Here is a 19,728-nt window from a genome sequence, read left to right as displayed (position 1 = left end):
GAAGTGATTGGAACTGTATTGTTTGCCGTAAGGACGTAGAACCTAGAGGAAGGGTTTTTTTCTCAGGGTATTTAGGGGATCTGTTGCGAGGTGTGAATGTAGTGGACGTGGGAGGGGAGGAGGTGGGTGGGGTCATGCATCCGTTCATTAGGCGCGATTATGCGGCGAGGCTGGATCGAATCTATGTTTCTCGGGGGGTGAGGGTAAGCAGCGTTTGTGCATTGATTGTGAGCTTCTCTGCTCATAGAGGGGTTCTGGTAGACTTGGATTGGGAGGGATTGCCAAAGCGTTTCAGGGGTTATTAGAAGTTGAATGTTGGGTTATTGCACAAAGGGGATGGGAGGGAATCTTTTGAGAGTGCTTGGGGGAGATGGTGGGCAGATGGTTGGGGGGGGGTAGACATCCTTGAGTGGTGGGACACTGTCAGTAAGGGGAAGGTGAGGGATTTTTATCAGAAGCAGGGAAAGGAAGAGTGGAGATATTAATATGGTGTTTCACATTACCTTGAAGGTCAACTGCAGGAATGCTATATGGGAGAGGGGGTGAGTATCCAGTGGTTGAGATTGAGGGTTTAAAACAACTGATTAGGGACATTCAAAATCGTGAATTTGATGCGGTATGAATAGTGGGAGGAATCGATGAGGTTTTATGGGGCGACTGTCCTTCGGCATATGTCTTGAGAGAGCAGGGAAAACGTCGCAGGGTGACGGAAATAATGAGCTTGAGTGTTCAGGAGCAAATGGAGGGGTATCGTCAGGGGCAGGTGCTCATGTCAACAGAGGGTATGGGTTGCTACGTGGATGCATGGTATGAGATGCATGGCAAAAGAGTGGGGGTTAATGATGAGGTGCTAGGGGAAATGGGTGAATGGGTATGTTGTAATCTAGAGCATAAGGATCGGATGAATCTGAGTGGACCTATAAGCGAGGAGGAGGTTAGAATGGCAGTGGAGGGTATGAGTGTGGGAAAATCGCCGGGGATTGATGGTATTCCTTGTGATTTTTATAAGGAAAACTGGGAATGTTTGCGTGAATTTTTAGTGGTTTTATTTAATGCTATGAAAACCAAAGGTAGATTGGGGGAACAGCAACGTACGGGTGTGGTGGTCATGGTTCCGAAAAAGAAGTCTTGTGATTACGTACACGATTATTGATCGATATCTTTAATGTGTGGTGATTACAAGATCTTTGCTAAAATGTTAGGGAACAGGATGAAACGAGTTCTTGACAAAGTTTTGGATGAGGGTCAATATGGTGTGCCTGGGTGATCAATGTGTGTGGGGCAAGGGATCATACGTAGGTTTATAGACGAAAGTGGGGGGGCAAATAAAGGTGGGGTATTAGCATTGGATTGGCATGCGGCATATGACTGTGTGGAGCATGAGCCGCTGTGGAAGTTAATGCAGTGGCAAGGGTTTGGGAGGGAAATCGTCAGTTGGGCAAAGGTGTTGTATGAACAGGCCATGGTATGGGTGCAGGTAAATGGTAGGCTAGGAAAACTAGTTAGGATGGAAAGGGGCTTGAGGCAAGGGTGCCCTGTGTCACAGCTTCTCTTTGCGTTGATTCAGGATCCGTTCTATAGGGCTGTGCGAGGGAATGTAAGGGAGGGAGTGAAGAGAGATGAAGTGGCTGTGGAACCAGGGATCGTGGGTTATGTGGATGATACCACGGTTCTATTTAGAAGGTCAAAGGATTTACGAAAGGTGGGTGAATTGGTGAAGCGTTTTGGAAGGGCAACAGGGATGACTGTTAATAGGGAAAAGTCTATGCTTATGAGGGTGGGGGATGGCGTGGGTGGGGCTCTAGGACAGGAAGAAGGCTGGCCCCTGGTGTGTCAAATTAAGGTGTGTGGGGTTGTTCATATGGGAAATCTTCAGGAGGCGAGGGAGGCGAATTCGAGAGAAGCTGTGGATAGGGTTCTGGGTAGATTGGCGGGATTGCACACAGGAGGTCTGACGTTACATCAGCGTGCTATTGTGGTGAATGTGCTTTTGTATGGTACGCTGTGGCATGTGGTAGGTATTTATCCCTTGAATACGTGCGATGAGAAGCATCTGTTGAAGCGTGTATATCGATATATTTGGGGTTCGGGATGTGACTGGTTATCGAGAGATGTGTGTCTTCCGGCATGCCGGGGAGGGCTGGGGTTAATGGCGTTGCATCAAAGGATGTTGGGCATGTATGTTAAACAGTTATTTGAGGAAGGGTAGGGTTGCAGGCACAGGTTTGGCATGGGTTCGAAGGGATTTGGAGTGTTGGATGACGGGTAGAGATGTCCAGATGTGTGAGTGAATGTTGACCCACGCAGGGTCAAGATAGGACGACTGGCTCAGGTGGGTGGTATGGAGGTGGTTGCTAAGGTTGAAGGTATATATCCGATGTGCGTGGAGTGATATATGGGGCCGTTTAAAAGGGTTACGATTGAAGGCAGTGGTAAGGGAGGTAATGTTTAAATTTCTCCACAATATATTGCCGTCTGGAGAAGTGTTGGCAAATAGGCGTGTGCAGGAGGGTGGGGAGTGTTGTGTGTGTGGCGACATTGACACTGTCTTTCATGCGGTATTTTTTTGTGCGAGGTTGGAACCAGTGAGGGAGTAGTTTAGTAGGGTTTTACGTATGGTGGGTGGAGGTGGAATTAGTGTTTTAAGAGCGTTAAGCTTAGATGTGGGGGGTGGGGGTGCCGGTGCAGAACACAATGGGTTATCTAGTCACAGACTTTGTGTATACGTCATGGGTTTACAGACATGTGTCAGTAAGGGAGAGAATCAGGGCACTGGCAGCGATATTTTATGGGACGCAACGGAGAAATAAGGACATCACTGGGAACAGGTGGCATTTAACCTTTTCGGAGGGACATCGTAGCTTCCGCGTCAGGGACTTATGGGCGTTGCAAGCTTAAGGGGTAAAATGAAGCTGGCTTCTTGAGGTATGCGTGGGCGTGAGTGATGCTTTTGATAAATAAAAGTGTGGTGTACGGTGTGATAGTTCAGTAAGCTTGGTCAGTTTCAGAAGACTGCTTAGTTAAGGTTAATGAGATATAATGCTGTAATGATATAATAATTAGTTAAGCATTTGAGACTGTTCAGAGATTACTTCCAACAAAATTCACTGAAATGTATCAATTCAGCCATGCGTTAGTAAGAGTCCAGTTATTTTGTAATAATGAATATTTCAATATGAGTATGTTGTGACTTTTCTCGTGTACTGCATAAAGTTTTTGAGGAGATACATTACAAATTCATTATTTTAAAAATAATTGGATTTCTCCTAATATAAATAGACTTAACCATTATGTGGAATCTGCTGTGAGTAATTCGTCTGTGATCAAAAGGTTCCAAGATTATACATATGCTGTATAAATTTTGCAGTTGACGATTTATATGATCATGTAATTTGTATAAAGCTTATTTTTGTTATGGAGTAATGTTTTAGGATAATTACCAGAGTTTGTTTTTAAGTAAAATCTCATAAACAGTTGCATGTCTATCTAAAAGTTACATAAATTAATGTTTGATCACTGCTGTGATCATTAAGTGTGCGAATGATGTGGATGTATTTATAGATGGGTTTTAATGGGGGGGGGCTCCCCCCCCCCAACAGTTTTGTGTGTATGTGTCAGATATTTTATCATTTGGTATAATGTGTGTCAGTGAATGGTATGTATGTATTTTGCGTGTTTGTTATACATTCTTATTTTGTATTGGGTTTTCAAATTTTTTCTGCACTTATGATATGATTCTTAGTAATCTTGTTCAGATCCTGTATTGTGGTGTTATTTAATATTTTACAAAACCTTGTAATTTATAATGTTTTAAATAAAATATAAAAAAAAAATATTAGTAAATATAGTACCTATATATTACATATATCTTAGTCATTAGACTTTAGGATGACCTTGGCTGATCGCGACCTAATTATTCACACTTGTCAGCCAGGGCCATACACGTCTTGTGTGTAGGAGTTAACGATGAAAAGTTGTTTATGTATAAATTTTCACCTGTTACAAAAATTCTTGTTCAGCACCTGGGTCTCCCATACCTGGTACGTTAGTGAACTGGCTGCTATCAACGAGTGACTTGTTGAACTTCTTCAGTAAGACCTGGAGTACGTCTGCACCGGCCCAGTGAGGCTGAAGTATCCTGGCGACGCAGACGAAGGTATCTCTTCTGTCAAGACTCCACGGTGACGCAGACGAAGGAATCTCCTGTCAAACCACTTCGGGCAGCAAGATGAGGTAATTGTCTCAAGATTGCAAAAAAACTGAGAAAACGTGACTGTAATTTACCGACGGTCTTGAGTCATAGTAACATACCAACGTTCACTCAGGACGCTCCCAACAAGATATTTCAACAGTTAGAGAGTTCGGCTTACAACTGAAAGGACATGGGTTCGATTACCGGGTTGGGTGATCCGTTTGTGCCAGTCTCCTTGTGTATGCTGCTCTTGTTCACCTAGCAGTCCATAGGTTTCCGGGAGTTAGTCAGCTGTTGTGGGATGCATTCAGAGGGAGGACCCAGTTTTCGCCCTCCTGAGCCATCCTGAGTTAATACCAACAAGAACGTCTTCATCTTCGATCAATCGTCCCTTCAAATGACAAAATATTTGAAGTATACTGCTGGTTTAAATTACATAGAAACTCAACTTGTAAATCAAATTTCATTTTTTTTTTTTTTACAGAAACGTAACTTTATTAGTAAGATTCAGTATCATTTTACGATGGAAAGTCGTCAGTGTTCCCATGCTTCATACCTCTGATCGCACATCTGCATATTCCGAAGGTCATTTTTACAATATATTCTGTATATATTGAATATTTTAGGTGACTGCATTCATTAACTCGCGTACAGTCCGTGTTAGATGATATATTGCTAAAAAAAATGTAGTCACATGTCATTTCACCAAAAAAATATGCTGAAGCCAAGTAAATTTATTGGAAAATTGCCACAGTTTGATAAGCAACGATATGCTGAACGCACAGCAGAAGCAGACTCATGTTCTTGAGTATTTACTTTACTAACAGGCAAAGAATAAATTAATAGAGTAATATTATATTCAAATAATTATTAGTACAGCTTTGCATGACGACCTGGAAACAGTGAAGAAGATAATTTTATCGGTTATATATATAGTGAATGGTGTGTGAACTGTATAAACGAAGAATTAACAGGTTTATATCCTTTATATGCAGCATATGTAGGCAGAACATACAATATACTAAGCAAACATAACGTTATACCTCTTGGGCTCAAATTCTCGCCCAAATTTTATTTGTGTGGCAGGTGGAGAGAGGCTCTGATTGCCTTCAAAATTTCAACACTGGCGTACATTTAATGGGGTACATGGATGCCATTTTCCCACTCTGATCTTGAAATGATGTACTATTAATTTACATTATTACATTACTTTATCTTAATGCAGGTGAGGGGCTCTTGATTTTGCGCTCTCCTCTGATTAAAATATAAAAAGTGTGAACGGCATCAATCTTCAATGGCTGATGCAGCGTGTGAAATGGATGGGATGATTTATGGGTGTAAGCTGTGTTGGCACAAATTTGGCTCGATTCTTTGTAATAATGGGAAAATGCATCTTCTGATGAGCTTTAAACTTTTGGTGTTGATGTATTTTTCTCGTGATGTTAGGCTGTGTAAGTTATGATGAGCCAATTTGATTAGTCAAAGAGATTTCTGTGAAATAACTGGAGAATGTCTCTTCCGATCAGAAATAAGTCAGTGAAGTTATTTAGTGTTCCTGGGTAAATCAAATTAATGTTCTTTTATGTGCCTATAACATCTATGTGCTCCTCAGACCATTGTTATTTTTTTTTTTAAATTAAGCCAGCAATCTTACATAAAGCTTGCTGGCATATGCACTGTAAAGGCGGGCCCTGCTTATACAGCAGGTTAGGTTCTGGTTTACTGCTGTAAAGTGAAACATGGCCTTTTTTTCACTTTCAAATGCATATAAAAGCCCGATAACATGTTTACACTGTCATATATTAAGTGAGCAATAGACTTAGGCCTAAAAAATGCATATTTTCTTCCTTAACTTATAGTAAGTAGTGAATATATTTCTTGTAGGAAATCTGAATACATGAAGAATGAGTTAATTGAAAACTGCTGTATTAGCAAAACGGTGTAAAGCGAAGTGCTGAAAAGTGGGGCTCTCCTGTAATTACTTTTTCAAAAGGATGACGGCCAATCTTCCTGGGAGAAAAGTCTGGAATGATTTTGGCGTGTAGGTCATTTTTTTTATCGCGGGGTGGGGGACGCCTGGAAAAATTTAATTACTGTTTTTTCAAGTGATGTGTCTGAGTGTCCATTTGATTAGCTTTAACCCTTCCAAGCCGATAACTTAATACAACTTCTGAGCTTCCTCAAGCTTGTACATACTAGGATAATGGTCTGTTCGGTCTCTTTGAAAGGGTTGAATTGAATCTAGGCTGCGTAATATCCTAATCCGTCATTTTTACTGAAAAAAATTGACTATTGGTTTTCTTATGATGAATTGTGAATGCCACTGCTCATTTCCTTTATATCTTCAAAGAGAAAGGAGGGAAGGGAGGGTGAGAAAGCTACAAGTCTCATTTTTTTTCACATTAATGATTAAGAGGACGATGACCACTCCTGTACTGGCGAGACTACAATAAGTTTTGTTGGTGACAGCAGTGTATTGGTGGTGGTGTTGGTGGTGCTGTGTTGGGGTGCAGCTGCTGCCACCACCTGGGAGGAAACATACCAAGCATGGGCTGCAGATCTGGTCAGTAAAACTTGCTTTGTATGTAAATATAAAAAAAAATACGTATATAATATCAAATAAAAAATGCTGATGTATGGGTTACAACATAGATGTAAGAAAGGATAAAAAAGTAAACTTGTAACGGAGATTAAATTGAAATTTTATTTGGAAATACAATGAGCTGAACTCCGTACGGTATCCAAAGGGCCCAGAGTTCAAAAACAAATGTGGTGTGGTTCACTTAGGTTCCATAAAGACAGTGTAAGGTTCACAACTGCCAACACTAATACTTTTATCTGATTCCTGACACCACAGGTGGCTAGTTACATTAATTCATATATATCCTCGACCCAGAACGGCTAAGAGAGCAAGCATCATTAAGATGCCCATTTAACAATCTTGTGTAGAATCCCAGTATCACATCAGTTTTGTGGTGAGACATTATAATTTGCCAGACGACCTAATCACTTTAAATTGAATTGTAGACTGAGAGTTTTTCAATGCGCGTTATACCAGTTTTTAAAGGTACTTGTCTATAGACACTTCCTTGCTTTTTTTTTTTTTTTTGTTTGGTACGTTTGTGTGTGTGTGTGTGTGTGTGTGTGTGTGTGTGTGTGTGTGTGTGTGTGTGTGTGTGTGTGTGTGAGAGAGAGAGAGAGAGAGAGAGAGAGAGAGAGAGAGAGAGAAAGAAAGAAAGAAATTATGATGAATTGAAATCTCTTAGCGCTGGTACTAGGTTAAGTCATGCTAACAACTACACTACGAGTGGGAATGCAGGTTGATTCTGCACTGTTCCTTCTACTTCCACATTGCTACATTCAAACAATGTCATTTTTCTTGCCTTAAAACTTATATTTATATACGTATTTAAATACTCCTAATAACATTAAGTGATAGTTTTAGGCCATGAAGCAAATGACTGGAACAGAAGAAACATAGGTAGAAACATATGTTTATTTCAGTTTCGTCTGAAGGCCCTCTTCAGCAGATGAAGATGGTCTCCTTGTTTCATTTTTATATCAGTGGTTTTTTACACTTCACAGGTCAGGTTTTATGACAAATAAAACAGAGAAAATTAGCTATATAAGCTGGCGGTAATTAATCCAATATATATATATATATATATATATATATATATATATATATATATATATATATATATATATATATATATATATATATATATATATTTTGTTCTGTTACGGTGTACTGGGTCCTGCTGGGTTGGTGGTGCACATGGCGGTGTGACGGCGGTGGGCGGCGGTGTAGAAGCCAGGGTTCATGATAGAAGTGCGGAGGAACGGCAACGAGCGCTGCCACTGCAAGGTTCCTGTCAACTCCTCCTACAGTAAGTGTAGTTGACACTTTTGCCACATTGTTCGTGACTCTAAAACTTCCCCGAAAAATGTAAAACTGGGGTGAACACCTCATAAGAAATCTTAAAATATAATTTAACCTGAAGCTGATTAAAAAAGAGAATATTCGGAAAATGTTATTCCCTCATGAAATTATTATTATAACAATAAAATATACGGAAAATTATAATATAAATTCCTATTTTAAGTCCACAATCACAAAATGCAAGAAGGTTATTGTGTTGGCAGTGGGGAGAAGAATAGATAAATTAGACATGTATCAAGCCAGTGTCTGATACATGATATAAACTCGTCACTGTGACAAAAATCACGCCATTAAAAACCCACCCGAGTGGTCAAGCCACTTCAATCCAAATTTTGATTTTTATGATGTACAGGGATAATGTAGTTTAAATGTAATAAAACATTGTTAAGCACAAAAGAAAGCCACTAGTATGCAAATGCATTTCGGGCAACCATTTTTGAAACCTTTCTTTGCCTTTTATCCAGAACTTTTTTTTCTCTGCCAACTAGCTGGATGTTCCTCACTTTTAGTCTCGTTGTCTCAGCTGTACTAGGCTCCACCTGCAGTATGTTTGTCGAACTGAGCACATGTACTATGGGAACCAGAGACTTTTTAAATCACCAGCTAGACACCAGCTACGTTATAAGTCTATCATAGACTTGAGAAAACCTTGAAATTCCAAGTGAAACCTTGCCTTGGATATGCTGAATGTTGAAGACAGAGTAAAACAACTGAAGTTTAATCATATTTATAAAATTGCTCACAAACAGTGTCCAGAATATCTTTCTGCCAGTTTTGTCAAGGTTGGGACCAAAGTAATCATAGTAATAGGGGGAGAGAACACAACTTTGTAGTACCCACAGTCAGTGGCCAGACTTCAAACATCTTTTATTGTACAGCAATAAAGGAATGGAACAGACTGCCCGCACATGTCAAAGCCAGTTATAGCATGAACCAGTTCAAGAAGAGTGCCAAAAGGTGTCTGATGAATGTAGCTACAGAAAGGGAGGGGAATTATTTTTTGTTTTTTTAGGTAACACAAGTGTAATTTTACCTTATTCCTAGTAATGACCCTCGTATTGCAGGTTTAATGACCCTCGTGTAGTAGTCTTAATGACCCTCGTGTAGTAGATAGTCTTTTTAGTTTCTTAATAAGATGTTATCTCCACTATAGAATAATAATAATATGTTATAACCTTTATATTATAATAATAAGATAAAAGGACCCCAATGGAAATAAGTCACTCTGACTTTTTTTGGGTTATCCCAGGTTATCCCAGGTTCACTACACATATACTGCTATGTATGATAATCTAAGTAACTGTATTTGTGTATACCTGAATAAACTTACTTACTTACTTGCCTAGTGTCCAAACTTGCTTATCTATCTTAATTAAACTGTTGACCTCATCAACTTCTGTCCGTTTACAGGCACGACTGTCAGCACTACCAAGCCGGCTACTGCTACCACCACCACCACCACCACCACCACCACCACCACCACCACCACCACCACCACCACCACCACCACCACCACCACCACTACCACCACTACCACTCTCACGCCAAGACAATCAAGCAACAGTACAAATGAAGAAACCACCACAAGCTTACCATCCACTACTACAACTGTCACACCCACTACAGCCACAACCACGCCAGAGACCGCTACAGCAACACCAACTACCATTATAAATACCACATCCACACCAACCACTGCTATACCAAGCACTACAATCACACTAAATGTCTCTACAACTACACCAAATCCAAGAAACAGTACAATTATCCATGCAGTTACAACTACAACCTCACCAGACACAACTACAACCACAACAGCAACCATATCAACCATTACAATTGTCAGAACCACGCTCACTACAACTACACCATATCCTACAACAACATCAGTCACTACATCTACCACAACCACACCCATCACCTCCACACCTATCACACCCACCGCCATTACACCTACCACAACCTCACCAACCAATACCACTACAACTACCGCAACCACACCAACCACCACCACTATATTTACAGCAACCCTACCAACCTCTACAGCTACCACACCCATATCCCCCACCGTCACATCGTCACCTACCATACCCAATACCACTACATTTACCCCAACTACACCAGAGAACACCACTACAACTACCGCAACCATACCTAATACTATACCTACAACAACCACACTCACCACCACCACTGCACCTACCACAACTACATTCACTACCACCACCACCACGACACCTACCTCGGCCACATACAACATCACCATTTCTACCACAGCCACACACACTACCACTACAGCTATCACAAACACACCAACCAACATTACTACAACTACCACAATCACACCAACCAACACTACTACAACTATCACAACACCACCCACCACCACTACAAATATCTCAACCACACCTGCTACAACCTCATCCACCATCATTACAACCACACCAACCACCACTACACCTACCACAGCCACACCAACCAATACTACTACCGCAACCACATCAACCAACACCACTACATCTACCGCAACCACTTCAACCAACACCACTACATCTACCGCAACCACGCCAACCACCACAACTACCCCACTTACCACCCCACCTACCACAGCCACACTCACCACCACCACACCTAAAACAACCTCACCTACCACCACCACTACAACTACCGCAACCATAGTTACCACTACAACTATTGCATCCCTACCATCCTCTACACCTACCACAACCATATCCACCACCATTACCTCGTCACCTATCACACCCGCCACCACTACACTTAACGCAACCACACCAGCCACCAACACTACAGCCACCGCAGCTATACTTACCACTACACCTACCACAACCACACTCACCACCACTAAACCTACAACATCTACACTCACCACCAATACACCTACCACAATCACACTCACCATCACCACACCTACCACAGCCACCCTCACCACCACCACCACCACCACACTTACCTCAACCTCACTCACTACCACTATACCTACCACAACTACACAAACCATCACTACACCTACCACCACTACATCGATCACAAGCACCCCTACCACCAATAACACAACCACACAAACCACCACCACTACACCTGCTACAACGACTCCCACACCCACCACAACTACACCCACCACTACACCTGCCACAACCATAACCGTCACCACCACTACATCTGCAACACCCACCATCACCAGTACACCTACAACACCCATCACCATCACTAGACCTGCAACACCCGCCACCACGACACCTGCAACACCCGCCACCACGACACCTACACCAACCACACCAACCACCAGCACCACACTTACCACAACCACATCCACCATCACCACTACTACCACAATTACACCCACCACCACTACACCTACAACAACCACACCAACCAATATTACAACTACCGCAACCTCACCAACCACCACCACTACAACTACCACAGCCATACTGACCACTACAACTATTACAACCCTACGATCCTCTACACCTACTACAACCATATCCTCCACCATTAAATCGTCACCAACAACACCCACCACCACTACACTTACCGCAACCACACCAGCCAACACCACTACAACTATCGTAACGACACTAACTACCATCACTACAACCACTGCATCCCCACCAACCACCACCACTACAATCGCCGCAACCATACGTACCACTAAACTTACTGCAACCACACTCACTACCAATACACCTACCACAATGACAATCACCAGCACTACACCTACCATAATCACACTCTCCACTACACCTACAACAACTATACTCACCACCAATACCCCAACCACACCCTCACTCACCACCACTACACCTACCACAACCACACCAACCAACACTACTGCAACTACCACACCAACCAATACCACGATAACTATCACAACCGCACCAACCACAATTACTACAACTACCGCAACCATTCCTACCACTTCAACTACAGCAACCACATCCACTATCATCATCTCCTCGCCTACACCTTCTACACCTACCACACCCACCACCACTACCCCTACCACAACCACACACGCCCCCACTAAATCTACCACAACCATACTTACCACTTTAACTACAGCAACTGTATCAACCTCTGCAATTACAACAAGCACATTAAAAAAAATCACTTCTTCACCTACCAGATCCATAACCACTACATCTGTCACTACCACACCCACCACCATTGTATCTACCACAACCATACCCACCACCACACCTACCCCAGCTACACGCACCGTCACCACTTCTAGCACAACACCCACCACTACGATACCTACAACAATTAAATCAACAAAATCCACTACAGCTAAAGTAACCATACTAACCAACACCACTACAACTATTGCAACCACATCAACTAACTCCACTACACCTACCGCAACCACACCAGCCACCACCACTACAAACACCGCAACCACACCGACCACTGCCAGTACACCTACCTCAATCACACCAACCAATACCAATACATCTACCACAATTACAGCAACCACACAAACCACTACAACTACTGCAACCACACAAACCACTACAACTGTCACAACCACATCGAATACCATCAACCCTTCACCTACCACCTTTACACCTACCACACCCACCACCGCTACACCTACCACAACCACTACTACACCTTCCACAATCACAACCATATCCACCACCATCACCTTTTCACCTACACCACCCAACACCACTACACCTAATACAACCACCAATACCCCTACCACAATCGTATCCACCATCGTTACTACATCTACCACAACCACACCCACCACCATCTTTACACCCACAAGAACCACACCCATCAAAACCACTTCACCTACTACACCCACATCCATCATCACTATATCTACCACAACCATACAAAGCACCACACATAGTTCAGCCGCAGTCACCGTCACCACTATCACTACTGCAACCGCACCAACCAACGCCACTATCACTACTGCAACCGCACCAACCAACGCCACCATCACTACTGCAACCGCACCAACCAACGCCACTATCACTACTGCAACCGCACCAACCAACGCCACTATCACTACTGCAACCGCACCAACCAACACCACTATCACTACTGCAACCGCACCAACCAACACCACTATCACTACTGCAACCGCACCAACCAACGCCACCATCACTACTGCAACCGCACCAACCAACACCACTATCACTACTGCAACCGCACCAACCAACGCCACTATCACTACTGCAACCGCACCAACCAACACCACTATCACTACTGCAACCGCACCAACCAACGCCACTATCACTACTGCAACCGCACCAACCAACGCCACTATCACTACTGCAACCGCACCAACCAACACCACTATCACTACTGCAACCGCACCAACCAACACCACTATCACTACTGCAACCGCACCAACCAACGCCACTATCACTACTGCAACCGCACCAACCAACACCACTATCACTACTGCAACCGCACCAACCAACGCCACTATCACTACTGCAACCGCACCAACCAACACCACTATCACTACTGCAACCGCACCAACCAACGCCACTATCACTACTGCAACCGCACCAACCAACACCACTATCACTACTGCTACCGCACCAACCAACGCCACTATCACTACTGCAACCGCACTAACCAACACCACTATCACTACTGCAACCGCACCAACCAACGCCACTATCACTACTGCAACCGCACCAACCAACACCACTATCACTACTGCAACCGCACCAACCAACACCACTATCACTACTGCAACCGCACCAACCAACACCACTACAGCAACTACACCAACTAAGAGCAATACAGCAACTACCCCAACCAACAGCACTACACCCACACTCACCCCCTCTACAAATACCGCCACCACGCCAACCACCACTATCACACTTACCACAACTACAATCATTACCACCACACAAACAATCACCCCTACCACCACAACCACATCCACCACCAGTACACTTACCACAAGCACCACAACCACATCCACCACCAGTACACTTACCACAACCACCCCAACCAACACCACTACAACTACCATACCAACCAACACCACTGCTATTACCACAATCATATCAACCACTGGAACTACGGCAACCATACCAGCCTCTGCAACTACCACAACCACATCCATAACCATCACCTCTTCACCTACCACATCCACAATCCCTACACCTACCCCAACTCCACCCACCACCACTACTACACCTGAAACAACCACACCCACAACCACCACTATACCTTCCATAACTATCTCTGCAGCTATCACACCCACAACCACCTCAATCCCCACGACAGTAACCGCACAAACCATCCCCACTACACCTACCATAATGATATTCGCCTCCACTACACCTACAACAACCACACCCATCACCTCCACACTTACCTCCACTAGAACTACCACCACATCACCTACCGCCACAACACTAACCACCACTACACCAACCATAACCACGCCTACCACCAGTACAACACCACCCAGCACTACCACCAACACCACCGTTTCACCAGCAACAAGCACTCCCACACCCACCACCACTACACCTTCCAAATCCACAGCAACCACCACCGCTACACCTTCCCCAACCACACCCACCACCACTACACGTTCCAAAACTACAGCAACCACCACCGCTACACCTTCCCCAACCACACCCACCACCAACCCTACACCTTCCACAACCACACTCACAACCACCATTACACCTGCAACACCCACCACAACCACCATTATACCTGCAACACCCACCACAACCACCATTGCACCTGCAACACCCACCACTACGACTCCTGCAACACCCACATCCTCCACTACCACTACATTTGCAGCATCCGCCACCACCTGTATAACTACCGCAGCTATGAAAGCCACTACAACTACCATAAACACATCTACTCCCATCACCTCTTCACCTGCCCCACCCACCACCACTACACCTACCACAACCACCAATGCTATACCTACCACAACCACCCCAGCCAATATCACTACACCTGCGACAACCACCACCACTACATCTACTACAGCGACGCCCACCACCACACCTACTACAACCACGCCCATCACCTCCGCACCTACCACCATTACAACTACCACACTCACACTTACGACGACTGTATCTACAACACCAGGTACCACTACACTTATCACCACCAAACCTACCACCAGTGCAACTACCACGACAAAACCTACCACCACTATTACACCTACCATAACCACGCCTACCACTAATACCACACCCACCACCACTACGCCTGCCACAACCACACCCACCACCACTACACCTGCCCCGACCACACCCGCCATCACTACACCTGCCACAACCACACCCACCACCACTACACCTGCCACAACCACACCCACCACCACTACACCTGCCACAACCACACCCACCACCACTACACCTGCCACAACCACACCCACCACCACTACACCTGCCACAACCACACCCACCACCACTACACCTGCCACAACCACACCCACCACCACTACACCTGCCATAACCACACCAACCACCACTACACCTGCCCTAACCACACCCGCCATCACTACACCTGCCACAACCACACTCACCACTACGTCTGCAACAACTACCACTACAACCACTACGCCTGCAACACCCACCACTACCACTACGCCTGCAACACCCACCAGTACTACCACAACACCTGCAACACCCACCTCTTCTACCACCAGGCCTGCAACACACACCACTACTACCACTACGCCTGTAGCACCTACCACTACAATCACTACGCATGCAACACCAACCACTATTACCAGTACGCCTGCAACACCTACCTCTACAACCACTACGCCTGCAACATCCACCACTGCTACCACTACTCCTGTAACACCTACCACTACAACCACTACGCTTGTAACACCCACCATTACTACCAGAACGCCTGCAACACCTACCTCTACAACCAATACGCCTGCAACACTCACCACTACTACCACTACGCCTGCAACACCCAACACCACTACCACTACTCCTGCAACACCTACCACTACTACCACTACGCCTGCAACACCCACCACTACTACCACTACGTCTCCAACACCTACCACTACTACCACTACGCCTGCAACACCCACCACTACTACCACTACGCCTTCAACACCTATCACTACTACCACTACGCCTTCAACACCCATCACTATTACCACAACGCCTGCAACACCCACCACTACTACCACTACGCCTACAACACTTACCACTACTACGACTACGCCTGCAACACCCACCACTACTACCACTACGCCTGCAACACGCATCATTACTACCACTACGCCTGCAACTCCTACCATTATTGCAACTACGCTTTCAACACCAACTACTACTACCACTACGCCTGCAACACCCACCACTACGTCTGCAACACTCACCAATACTACAACTACGCCTGCAACACTCACAACTACTACCACTACAGCTGCAACACCCACCAATACTACAACTACGCCTGCAACACCCACAACTACTACCACCACAGCTGCAACACCCACCACTACTACCACTACACCTGCAACACTCACCACTACAACCACTACGCTTGCAACTCCCACCACTACCACAACTACGTCTGCAACACCCACCACTACTACTATGTTTCCAACACCCACCACTACTACCATTACACCAGCAACACCCACAACTATTACTACTTCTGCAACACCCACCACTACTGCCACTACACCTGCAACATCCACCACTACTACCACTACTCCTGCAACACCCACTACTACCACTACGCCTGCAGCACCAACCACTACTACTACTACTACGCATGCAACACCCACCACTACTGCCACTACGCATGCAACACCCACCACTACTACAACTACGCCTGCAACATCCACCACTACTACCACTACGCCTGCAATACCCACCACTACCACTACGCCTGCAACACCCACCTCTACTACCACCACGCCTGCAACACACACCACTACTACCACTACGCCTGTAGCACCTACCACTACAACCACTACGCATGCAACACCAACCACTATTACCAGTACGCCTGCAACACCTACCTCTACAACCACTACGCCTGCAACACCCACCACTGCTACCACTACGCCTGTAACACCTACCACTACAACCAATACGCTTGTAACACCCACCACTACTACCACTACGCCTGCAACACCCAACACCACTACCACTACGCCTGCAACACCCACCACTACTACCACTACGCCTGCAACACCCACCACTACTACCACTACGTCTGCAACACCCACCACTACTACCACTACGCCTGCAACACCCACCACTACTACCACTACGCCTGCAACACCCACCACTACTACGACTACGCCTGCAACTCCTACCACTATTACAACTACGCCTTCAACACCAACTACTACTACCACTACGTCTGCAACACCCACCAATACTACAACTACGCCTGCAACACCCACAACTACTACCACTACACCTGCAACACCCACCACTACTACAACTACGCCTGCAACACCCACTACTACTACTACTTCTGTAACACCCACCACTACTACCACTACACCTACAACACCCGCCACTACTACCACAACGCCTGCAATACCCACCACTACTACCACAACGCCTGCAACACCCACCACTACTACCACTACGCATGCAACAACCACCACTACTACAACTACGCCTACAACATCCACCACTACTACAACTACATCTGCAACATACACCACTACTACCACTACCCCTGCAACACCCACCACTACTACCACTACGCCTGCAACAATTACCAATGATACCACAACACCTGCAACACCCACCACTACCACAACTACGCCTGCAACACCCACCACTACCAAAACTACCCCTGCAACACTCACCACTACTACCACTACGCCTGCAACAATTACCAATGATACAACAACGCCTGCAACACCCACCACTACCACAACTACGCCTGCAACACCAACCACTACTACAACAACGCCTGCAACACCAACCACTACCACAACTACACCTGCAACACCAACCACTACTACCACAACGCCCGCAACACTCACCACTACTACCACTACGCCTGCAACAATTACCAATGATACCACAACGCCTGCAACACTCACCACTACAACCACTACGCTTGCAACTCCCACCACTACCACAACTACGTCTGCAACACCCACCACTACTACCATTACACCAGCAACACCCACAACTATTACTACTATTGCAACACCCACCACTACTGCCACTACGCCTGCAACATCCACCACTACTACCACTACGCATGCAACACCCACCACTACTGCCACTACGCCTGCAACACCCACCACTACTACAACTACGCCTGCAACACCCACCACTACTACCACTACGCCTGCAACACCCACCACTACCACTACGCCTGCAACACCCACCTCTACTACCACCACGCCTGCAACACACACCACTACTACCACTACGCCTGTAGAACCTACCACTACAACCACTACGCTTGCAACACCAACCACTATTACCAGTACGCCTGCAACACCTACCTCTACAACCACTACACCTGCAACACCCACCACTGCTACCACTACGCCTGTAACACCTACCACTTCAACCACTACTCTTGTAACACCAACCACTACTACCAGAACGCCTGCAACACCTGCCTCTACAACCAATACGCCTGCAACACCCACCACTACTACCACTACGCCTGCAACACCCAACACCACTACCACTACGCCTGCAACACCTACCACTACTACCACTACGCCTGCAACACCCACCACTACTACCACTGCGTCTCCAACACCTACCACTGCTACCACTACGCCTGCAACACCCACCACTACTACCACTACGCCTCCAACACCTACGACTACTACCACTACGCCTGCAACACCCACCACTACTACCACTACGCCTTCAACACCCATCACTATTACCACAACGCCTGCAACACCCACCAATACTACCACTACGCCTTCAACACTTACTACTACTATGACTACGCCTGCAACACCCACCACTACTACCACTACACCTGCAACACTCACCACTATAACCACTACGCTTGCAACTCCCACCACTACCACAACTACGTCTGCAGCACCCAACACTACTATTATGTTTTCAACACCCACCACTACTACCATTACACCAGCAACACCCACAACTATTACTACTTCTGCAACACCCACCACTACTACAACTACGCCTGCAACATACACCACTACTGCCACTACACCTGCAACATCCACCACTACTACCACTACGCATGCAACACCCACTACTACCACTACGCCTGCAACACCCACCACTACTACCACTACGCCTGCAACACCCACCACTACTACCACTACGCCTGCAACACCCACTACTACTACGCCTGCAACTCCTTCCACTACTACCACTGCGCCCGTAACACCCACCACTACTACCACTACGCCAGCACCACCCACCACTGCGTCTGTAACTCCTACCACTACGTCTGTAACTCCTTCCACTACGTCTGTAACTCCTACCACTACGTCTGTAACTCCTACCACTACTACCACTACGCCTGCAACACCCACCACTACTACCACTACGCCTGCAACACCTACCACTGCAACCACTACGACTGCAACACCCACTACTAC

The sequence above is a fragment of the Cherax quadricarinatus genome, chromosome 15 (assembly GCF_038502225.1).
Source record: "Cherax quadricarinatus isolate ZL_2023a chromosome 15, ASM3850222v1, whole genome shotgun sequence".
NCBI lineage: Eukaryota > Metazoa > Arthropoda > Malacostraca > Decapoda > Parastacidae > Cherax > Cherax quadricarinatus.
The sequence above is the reverse complement of the archived record's forward strand: the minus strand, read 5'-3'. Positions refer to the sequence as shown.